The 10,152-nt window shown below is 39.9% G+C and overlaps 1 pseudogene; it reads left to right on the top strand.

Moving 5' to 3' along the window:
- Positions 1–330: 330 nt before the first annotated feature.
- Positions 331–3,870, top strand: LOC113575947 (sodium- and chloride-dependent betaine transporter-like; annotated as a pseudogene).
- The last annotated feature ends 6,282 nt before the right edge of the window (positions 3,871–10,152 follow it).

The following is a 10,152-nucleotide window of genomic DNA, read 5'->3' as shown; positions in this document are numbered from 1 at the left end:
GTAGCCAGCAAGAGGGGCTAGTTGGTGTCTGGGCTATAACCTGTTCAGTACAAGTGCCCCAGCGGAAGGTGTGAAAGAACTTACCTTTCAGGGGTCATGAATAGAAGCAAAGACCACAAAGCATGAGATGAGGAATGGGCCCACCTAAAAGGATTTTCTCAGTCACAAGAACTGAGCATGCTGCACCAATGGGATAAACAAGAGATGAAGTCTTTAATAGCACAGCAATGAGGCCTGGGAAGATTTATCCACCAGCTGCTTTTGGGAAACAGCTAGAAGTGTAGCAGAGTCCTTCTGAGAAGATAGCTAATGACCGAAGGTCAAGTAAGCATGGCCACAGTGGTGCCAATGGGAGAAAGACAGGTCCTGTGGACCAAGTACCCTGAAGCATTGGCCCATGCTAAGGGGAGGCTGTTCCCCATGGAAGTCATTGGCTTTGGACCATCTGTCTCACTATCAGTATCCATCTGATGGAAGTGGACCTCTTCTATAGATTTAAAGGGGGAATTATAGACTATGATAGCACTGATAGCACCGCTAGTACTGTTAGCAAAGTTGGCCACAGCCTTGAAGCAAAGCAGAGGATGTTGCAGTCCCAGATGTCTCTCTGGAATTTAACCCTGGCTCTCTGGAAAATTGAGCTTATTTTCCAGAGACTGAAAATTGGCTAACAAATTGCTCCATAAGGGAGTACAGTGCACCTGAGCCCTCTGCCTGCTCCTAATGCTGGCTTGTTTTCCATGGGACTACTACATCAGATTTTGTCTTCTTTTCTTCCCTGGGCGACCGACCAAAATTACCCCATGCAACCTCCAAGAGGTCACAAAAGACTCCACAACAACATCCAAAGAACTGTAGGCCTCACTTGCTTCAGTTAAGGTCAGTGTTTATGACTCCACTATAAGAAAGAAACTGGGCAAAAATGGCCTGCATGGCAGAGTTCCAAGACAAAACCCACTGCTGAGCAAAAAGAACATAAACGCTCATCTCAGTTTTGACAGAAAACATCATGATGATCCCCAAGACTTTTGGGGAAAATACTCTGGACTGATAAGAACCTTTTGGAAGGTGTATGTCCCATTACATCTGGCATAAAAGTAACACAGCATTTCAGAAAAGGAACATCATACCAACAGTAAAATAAGGTGGTGCAGTATGATGGTCTGGGTCTGTTTTGCTGCTTCAGGACCTGGAAGACTGGCTGTGGTAAATGGAATCATAAATTCTGCTGTCTACCAAAAAATCCTCAAGAAGAATGTCTGGCAATCTGTTTGTGACCTCAAGATGAAGCGCACTTGGGTTCTGCAGCAGGACAATGATCCAAAACAGACCAGCAAGTCCACCCCTGAATGGCTTAAGAAAAACAAAATGAAGACTTTGGAGTGGCCCAACCAGTTATTAGGTTTAGAGTGCAATCACTTTTTCACACAGGGCCATGTAGGTTTGGATTTTTTTTCCCTTAATAAAAGCCTTCATTTAAAAACTGCGTTTGTGTTTACTTGCATCTTTGTCTAATATTTAAATTTGTTTAATGATCTGAAACATTTAAGTGTGACAAACATGCCAAAAAATAAGATATCAGGAAGGGGCAAACACACACCACTGTACTTGACCAAGTTCAGATGTATATCTGATTGTACATATGAGTATATTTTCCCACAAAAACAATTGCAAGAATGCACCAACTGACTTGGTTTGGTAGAGCAAGTCATTTATTTGATGCTTTGACTATGTGGTATCCTAGAGAATTTGTGGTATACTCTAGCATACTGTGTCCAAGTCTTAAACTATGGACATATGCATTAAAGTCAAGAGGTATCCCTCATTACTCTCTTTGGCTTTTATTTTTCCACCTGTGTAATATGCTTATACCTAAATATATATGAGTAATATGCAAATGCATAAAATCATTCATCACCCTGCAGTGATTAAGGACTTACCCAGACTCAGAAAGAATTAATACAAGACTCAAAACTCAGAAGAGGGGATAATGGTCAAGTAAAACAGAATTTCTCTTGACTGTTGCTGGACAAATCATTGGTCTAGAAAATGTGTGGAGGTTCCCATACCTGTGCTACAAGAATGGGGGATCATACTTTTTTTTCCAAAAATTTGTATGTAGAAATTTTGTACTGGAAGCAGTCCACTAATGCCTTTGTGCATAATACAGAGTTGACTATCATACATCAGTCAAATTGGTCTGACTAACAAACAAGTCATGAACTAGCATTGCCTCCTGTTATTCCGAGGTTTTGCTGAATATCATATTGTACAACTTACTTTGAAGCTTTCTTAAAATTTGAGATCTTGTAACAAATAAAGCACTGCATTTCTAAGAGGCATCTAAATCACTAAATCACAAGTCTTTCAGGAGCATTTTTCATTTCTTATGTGGTCTTCCTCATTGCCTGTGGTATTCCACTCTTTCCTGGAGACATCGTTGGGTCAATACACCAGCCAGGGAAGCATCACCTGCTGGAGGAAGATCTGCCCTTTTTTTGAAGGTGGACTATACTTTTATGAAGACCGTGTGCTAAAAAATTCCCCAGATTCACCAGTTCAAATTCACCTTGTCTCTGAGACTAACCTAATGAATCTATGAAATTAAATAAATTATGATGCATGCCTGTGATTTAAGTACATTCTATTTTGAGATTGATAGTACTTTGACCTTCAACTATTCCTCATTCTTATTTAATTCACAGGATTAGGTTTAGGGACTCAGGTAGTTGTACTGTACTCCAGCATCTACTACATCATTCTGGCATGGGCTTTCTTCTCTCTCTTTTACTCCTTTAATACTGAGATGCCATGGACTAGCTGCACTAACCATTGGAACACAAGTATTTTATAACATTATGTACCACTTATGCTTCATTTTAAAAGGCTCATCAATTACTTTCATTTTATTTCAATATACTATAAAAGAAATATGCGCATATCTCCATCATAGAAACATGTGTTGAGTTTGACAGGTTGGCCAGTTTTAGCAATTTCAAAATATTGCAAAAGATATTCTGAGTGAGTCATTTTTATTGTTTGACAATGATAAAATGACTGTATCGTTAAATTCCATCCTCCAAGAGGGAATGCACTAGGCCAAATGTGGTGTTTGCTCTCCAGGAGGAGAGTGCTAAATATCACAGGCAGTGTGTATGAGCTAGGTAACGTGAAGTGGGAGCTGGCTCTGTGTTTCCTGTTGGCCTGGATGATCTGATACTTCTGTGTGTGGAATGGAGTGTAGTCTATCGTCAAGGTGGGAGCTTCATGCTATTCAGAAGGTCTTAGTGGTGGATTTACAAACTCGTACATGAATCTCTCATTTACTCAAGTTTTCATTGCATTTGACAGTTTGTTTGGCATTTGATTCCCTTTTACTCTCAGGTCATCTATTTCACTGCTACCTTCCCTTACGTGATATTGGTGGTGCTCTTGGTGCGTGGACTCACACTACCTGGAGCTGTAAATGGCATCGTTTTCTACCTCTATCTGGATACTACACGCCTCACAGACCCACAGGTGGAAATATTGACACATTGTTCACATTTGAGTACTAGCACTGTGCCCTGTGTGGTGAGAAATATAGTATATTCTCTGTTGTCTCATTGACTTTGTTAGTTTTATGAAAAGGCATTGTTGTGGAAACGTTTATCTAAAAGAATGTAATGGGTTCCAGCTGTAAAATAACAATCATTTGTTTTTATAGGGTAACTTTTCAGTAAGGCAGCCACTGAGTTGTGAGGACACGTTTTCTCTCTTGCCATGTAGGTGTGGAGGGATGCTGGGACACAGATTTTATTCTCATATGCTTTCTGCATGGTGTGCCTCACTACTCTAAGAAGCTACAAGTACAACAACTGCTACAAGTGAACAAACTAAACTCATAAGAAATCATGATGCACATGTCTACAGTAATTGGCATACTTCACAGATTTACATCATTTATACACTCTCTGCCACTTAAAGATCACTTTCTGACCACAATAACATACCTTACTGGATCTTATTTTGATAATAGAGCATTCACTAACATATTGCTCAACCCATACAAGCATGCCACTACTATTTGACATGAGTTTTGTTACAGCATTTAATTGCTAATCAGGTTGCCAGTTGTATGAGGGACAAAATGTGGATGTTATCCATGTCAAGGGAAGTATGTAAATAATCAAAAGAAGACCAAGGACTCTATGAACAGCAGTAGAACATGTTACATGAGAGGGTGATAAACTGCTTTCTGTCAATCATAGAGGCAAATCAATACAAAGCAGAGTGAGTACAGTAATAGACAGTAGAGAGGAAATTGAAAGCTGGTGTTTGATCAAGCAGTAATGATTTTGATTTTGACAAGCAGTAATGATATCAGTAAGTAGAATCAAAAGCAGTAAAAGCTGAAAGGCAGGTAGAGGATGAATTACTGGATAGAGTGTGAATGAATGGGGGCAGGGTGGGTTAGCAAAGACAAGGAGCTATTGATTCAATTTTACTTTCAAAGTGTAGAAAAGATTCACAATATTAAGAGGACACAGCTACACACAGAAGCCCTGAAGGGTAAAGAAAAAATAAGCAATTTCTTTGTCCCTATTCTAGATGCCCCAAGGGGTAACAATTTAATGTATTCTAGAGTCAAAGTTCTCACTGTAACATGGAGCGATCATGAGGCGGACACATTCACTGAGAAGAGTGAGATTAATTATGGGCAAATCCATAAGAGTCGTTAGGACAGTCCAGGGTCAAATTACCAACAAGAGCTGCAAGGTACATTGTAAAACAAAGGAAACACAATGACAAGGTAAGCAGGCTACAACAAATAAGACTTACACAAACAGGTTATTTAAATGAGACAGTAAAAACCAAAACAAGGACTGGAACAGAAACAGAGAAAATGAAACAATGACACGAGATAGGCAAAACATGGTGACAGATGCTAGGAGGGACCAATCATGACACTCACTCAATTTTGTTCTCCAATAATAAATAAATATGATCTACCTCTGTTGAACTACTGAGCATAGCTAAACAAATGGATTGCTTTGGTTAGCCATTACACTGACTCCAGAGCAAACCTTTTTTTTTTTTTTATATTACCCTTTGGGGCATCCATAGTTACATTACTTTCAGGGGTTTTCAATACATTGGCAGCTGGCGAAAAGAGATGGTGGTAGTTCATATTTGAAATGGTAATAAGACTAGAAAGGTAGTCTGATTTAGTGGTACAAAAAGCATCTCTATAGACTGATATTTATAAGTTTCAGCAGGCAGAGTTTAGATTTCTTATAAATGTTTGCAGTTGATGAACAATCTGCTTCACAATACAGAGCTCAGTAATATACCTGGGAGAGGATATGGTGAGGGAAAAAGTTTGTGTTTTCATAAGGGCCAACTTATCAAGGGACTCTGATTATCTATTAGCATCTGAAATAGCATTAAGCATGGCAGCATATACTTCAGGTGAGGAGGGAAAAGAAACAAAAGCAGTAGAAATAGACTCACCAAGTTAGTCTTCTAGTTGATACAATTCCAGCAAGAGCGAGGCAAGAAGCAGAACGCAAATGCAGGAGGGGTTTATTAACGAGGGAAATACAAACATGAAGGGCAAAATAAACAGAGGCAAGGGGGAAACACTGAGGGTAAAATAATAAACGAACGGAGCAAACGGAAAAGCAATGGTGACAACAGTACAATGAACATAATATAAATCTGACGGAAGGAACATAACTTATCAAAATAACCAACAAACTTGAAGACAAAACCCAGGGCTTAAATAACCTGGACAATCAAGGATTAAACAGACGCAGGTGAACATAACAGGGACAAAACAAAACAAAAATCAAAACACGGACTGGAAATGAGGAACAGACAAGGGACTGAGAAAATTAAAGCAAGGAAAGGAACAAGAAAGTAAAGGAAAACAAAGGCATGACAGTGAAATCATAAAATAGGGATGCTAGGAGGGTGGCCAATTGTTACAGAACCCCCTACCGAAGCGCACAACACAAAACAGGACAAGGACGAGACACAGGCAAGCGGAACGGGTAAGACGTGGAATGGGAACAAGACCCAGAAACAGAGGCAGGAGATCAGGAAAGACATCGAGCGGGAACAAAAGGGCAGAGACAGGGCCAAAAGGAGGAGACAAGGACGACGAGACAGGACAGGAGACAGATGTGGACACACGCGGAGCAAACAAAGAAGTGGAAGCCGGGCTAGGAGCAGGACTACAGACAGGGATCGTGGCATGACACGGGATACAAGGCCAAACCCTGGACAGGTGTAGGAGTTGGGGCAGATAGAGGGATGGAGGTAGGACGGGGAAATTGAGTTGGCCCGGCAACACGGCTGGAACAAGGAGGCGGGCGCAGAGTCAGGAGAGGAAAGGAGAGGAGACATGTTGGTAGTGGGCACAGTTGTGGGAACAGGGACAGGAACCTAAGCAAGGACAGAGGTAAATATATTCAGCACAACAGAAACAGGAACAGGAACAAAATACACAATTGGCATGGATACAGGTAGTGGGAAGGGCAAGGGAACACTAATGCCACAGGCAGGGTAACAGGTTTCACCAGGGTAACAAACAGGCAGGGATGTATGGACAGGAACACAGACAAAACTGGGAACAGGAGCAGGCAAAACAGGAACTGAGGGAACATTAAGAGCAGACTCTGGGGCAGTAAGGGGGGGGCTGGATGGAACGCAATGTGACTTAACGTGGCCCTCCTGCTGCATTCTCGTTAGTGGTCGGTTATTCTGTTACGATTCCAGCAGAAATGTAAGAGGAAGAAACAGAATGCAAATGCAGAAGGCCTTTATTAACAAGGGAAATACAAACATGAAGTGCAAAATAAACAGAGGCAAGAGGGAAACACTGAGGGTAAAATAATACACGAACGGAGCAAACGGAAAAGCAATGGCAACGACAGTACAATGAACATAATATAAACCTGACGGAAGGAACATAACTTATCAAAATAACCAACAAACTTGAAGACAAAACCCAGGGCTTAAATAACCTGAACAAGCAGGGATTAAACAGACGCAGATGAATGTAACAGGGACAAAACAAAACAAAAAACAAAACACAGACTGGAACTGTGGAACAGACGAGGGACTGAGAAAATGAAAGCAAGGAAAGGAACAAGGAAGTAAAGGAAAACAAAGGCACGACAGTGAAATCATAAAACAGGGATGCTAGGAGGGTGGCCAAGCTTTACACTAGTGGAGTAATGAGATGTAGGCAGAGGGACTGCAAACAAAATGAGTACATGATCAGACAGCAGGAAGATTAGAGGGTGGAGATAGTAGAGGGTGAAGAATAATCAAAAAAGAGGAATAGACCAAGTCAAGACTTTAGCCTTGAGATGGGTGGGAGATGAGATAAAAAGAGTCAAGAGTTTGCAAATTTACAGTCAGGAACATTTACATGGATAATAAGATTACTAATATATATCAAGTATAGGGAGCTCAAAATAGAAAGAGTGAGCAGTTCTGATAGTTCAGAAAGAAGCAGTGTTGGTGGGCAGTTGAATAACATTGCAGTTATAGAATGGTAATAACACTGCTGTTATAGAATGGTAATTTATGAGCAAGGTGTTCAAAGGATGAAACAGATGTGAAGTTCAGAAATGTTCATTTTGTTGTTGCAAATTACAGCAATGCCAATAAATTGTCCATTAAAACCAGGTTTACAAATGTTATTATGTGCTAGCCTGGTTTATGGCACAGAAAGGTCCTAGGAGTAGTACAGAGCATGCAGGTTACTAAGACTGCCATTACATCACAGAGAATGGGCTGGCGTAATGCAAATGAGCACTTGAGAGAGATATATTCAAATTGCTAGAGGTTTTTATTATTTTCAGCAAGCAGGGTACTAAATAGCTGTGAGCTCAGTTCAGAGGTGGGTTCCTCTATATATAGTGAGAGCATTTCCCGAATCGTGGTCAATTCAATCCAAAGTGACACCAGGAGGGCAGATTCGGGGAAGTATCCAAGGTTCAGGCGAGAGGCAGGGTCTAGAAGACAGGCAGAGTTTGATAGCTAGCAAAACAAACAGACAGAACACTGGCTCAGTAAGCAACATTTCGCAGGGGGGTTGAGACTAAGGGTTGAATAAATAGGAAGTCTAAAAGGAAGGGGAGAAATAAGGAGCAGGTGAGGCTTGTTAGCATTTTGGTGAGTGAGTTTGGATTTATTGGTGCGAAGTAGATGTGGGCGTGGCACTGGAGGAATGAGTCAGGTCCATAGGAGTTAGTCTAGAACAGAGTATGTAAGTAATAATTTACAAATAATTCCCATCAAGAGAACTACAAAGAAAAATAAATACAAATAAGTACAATTGTCTTATAAAAATTCTTCCTTGTTTTCTGTAAATAATAGCAGCATAGAATCATGCACGTCATACTTAAAAATATCCACTCTAATCTATAAATGCATATAAAGCTCAACCTTTGGTTCATCCACAACACTCACACAGGCAAAATTCCCTAATACATTCATCTGTTAACTAAACAACATGCTTGTAAGCTAAACACAAATAGTAAAATGCAACCAAAGCATTTATTAAACAAACATCATTGACTGCATGTAAAGTAAGAGGGAAACATTTAGTTTCATTACTTCTCCTAATCACCTAGATAGAGACAACCTTCCTCATTAGAGTATTTGAAAGCGTAACAATGAAGTAGCTAAATGAACATCGTAGTTCCCATTATCTTTTTTACTTTTTCTTAATATTTATTTAACAAAACTTGAAGCAATAAGTAATGGAATACAGAGAAAGAAGAGTCGGTGGAAAGCATGTATGGCGATATGCTCTGTATGGCGAGCAGCAGCAATAATGGTCTCCCCATGAAATCTGCACACAGAAAACTGTTCTGCTTATTATTGCTATAACAATAAATGAAACATAAGGGAAGTGACTTATCAATGTCAGCTGTGTTGTTTTTCCTTGCTCCAAGTTAGTTTCTGTACCACTCCAATGGGAAACGTGACAAAATCCCATATTTAAATTACACTGTATATTTTTACAAGCTTGGACTTATCTAGGTAATTGATTATGTAAGAAAAAGATCAAAAATACAAGTGTCCTTTTCAGCAAACAAAACTACAGTGAGGTTATCTCTACCTCAAAGGATTCATTGTGTAGTCTAAAAACATCTGTCTTGAAAACATTATGTGACATTTTGATAGACACAGAGCAAGACACGAGCGTTCCAAAAAGGAACAGATTTTAAGAGATATTTCAAAAAACACAAGCGCGAGCACAAAAGGGGATGCTTGATAAGCAGACTTGGCAGATGACTTACAAGCTCAAACCCGAAGCACTGGAATGAGGCACCTGTGGGACTTAATTAGGTAAATGAAAAATGAAACAGGTGAAGGAAATTAATACTCAGCAGATTGTGAATGGATGAGTAAATGTGGGAAATCATTGGTTGATGGTTGACTGATTGGTGTCTGAGGTGTGACACATTACTTAGTTTTCTGTGAACAATATTATTGGGGAGTTTTCTGATTGTTTGTTTTGTTAAAATAATTTTAGATGAAAAAAACTTTTACAGTCTACTGCTGGTTTTTCTTCAGTTCAATAAAGTATGCTAGCTTTCTTATTTTTCTGGCTTGAGTGGGGAATGAAGAGTGGGAAAGAGCAGATTTGGAGCAGAGGAACTGCAGAGCACTCTAAGCACAGGAGCGGGAGTACAGAAAAGCTGAAGCAGAGTTTACACAATGCTTTGAGCAAGGCACAAATTTTCTGCCGTTCCACTCACATACTGGTTCAGAATAAGCATATGTTTGTACTCTCTGGACAGTGAACAGTTCTATAGGAATTTAGTCTACAACCACAATAACCGATATGGCACTGGGAAAATAGTAATCAGAATGGAGGTTGCAGAGTTGTGAATTTTAAGAGGTGAAGACAAAGCAAGGGCTCTAGACCTGCTTAGTCATTGTACAGGGAGGGAATCATACCAGCTGTAAAGCCAGACATGCTCATTTGACATGCATGGCAGATCAGCAGCTCAAAAACAGCTATTGGTTTGAGTATTTGGAGACTATTACAGTAATCTATTTAGAAATAAATACATGGATTAGCTTCTCCAGGTCTTGTTTTTACTGTCAAGAGAAAATGCAAGTTTACATATCTCATCTTTGTTC

This window comes from Electrophorus electricus, chromosome 7 (genome assembly GCF_041902795.1).
Source record: "Electrophorus electricus isolate QZ-2024a chromosome 7, ASM4190279v1, whole genome shotgun sequence".
Taxonomy (NCBI): domain Eukaryota; kingdom Metazoa; phylum Chordata; class Actinopteri; order Gymnotiformes; family Gymnotidae; genus Electrophorus; species Electrophorus electricus.
Note: the sequence above shows the minus strand (reverse complement) of the source record. Positions and strands in the feature narration are given on the sequence as shown.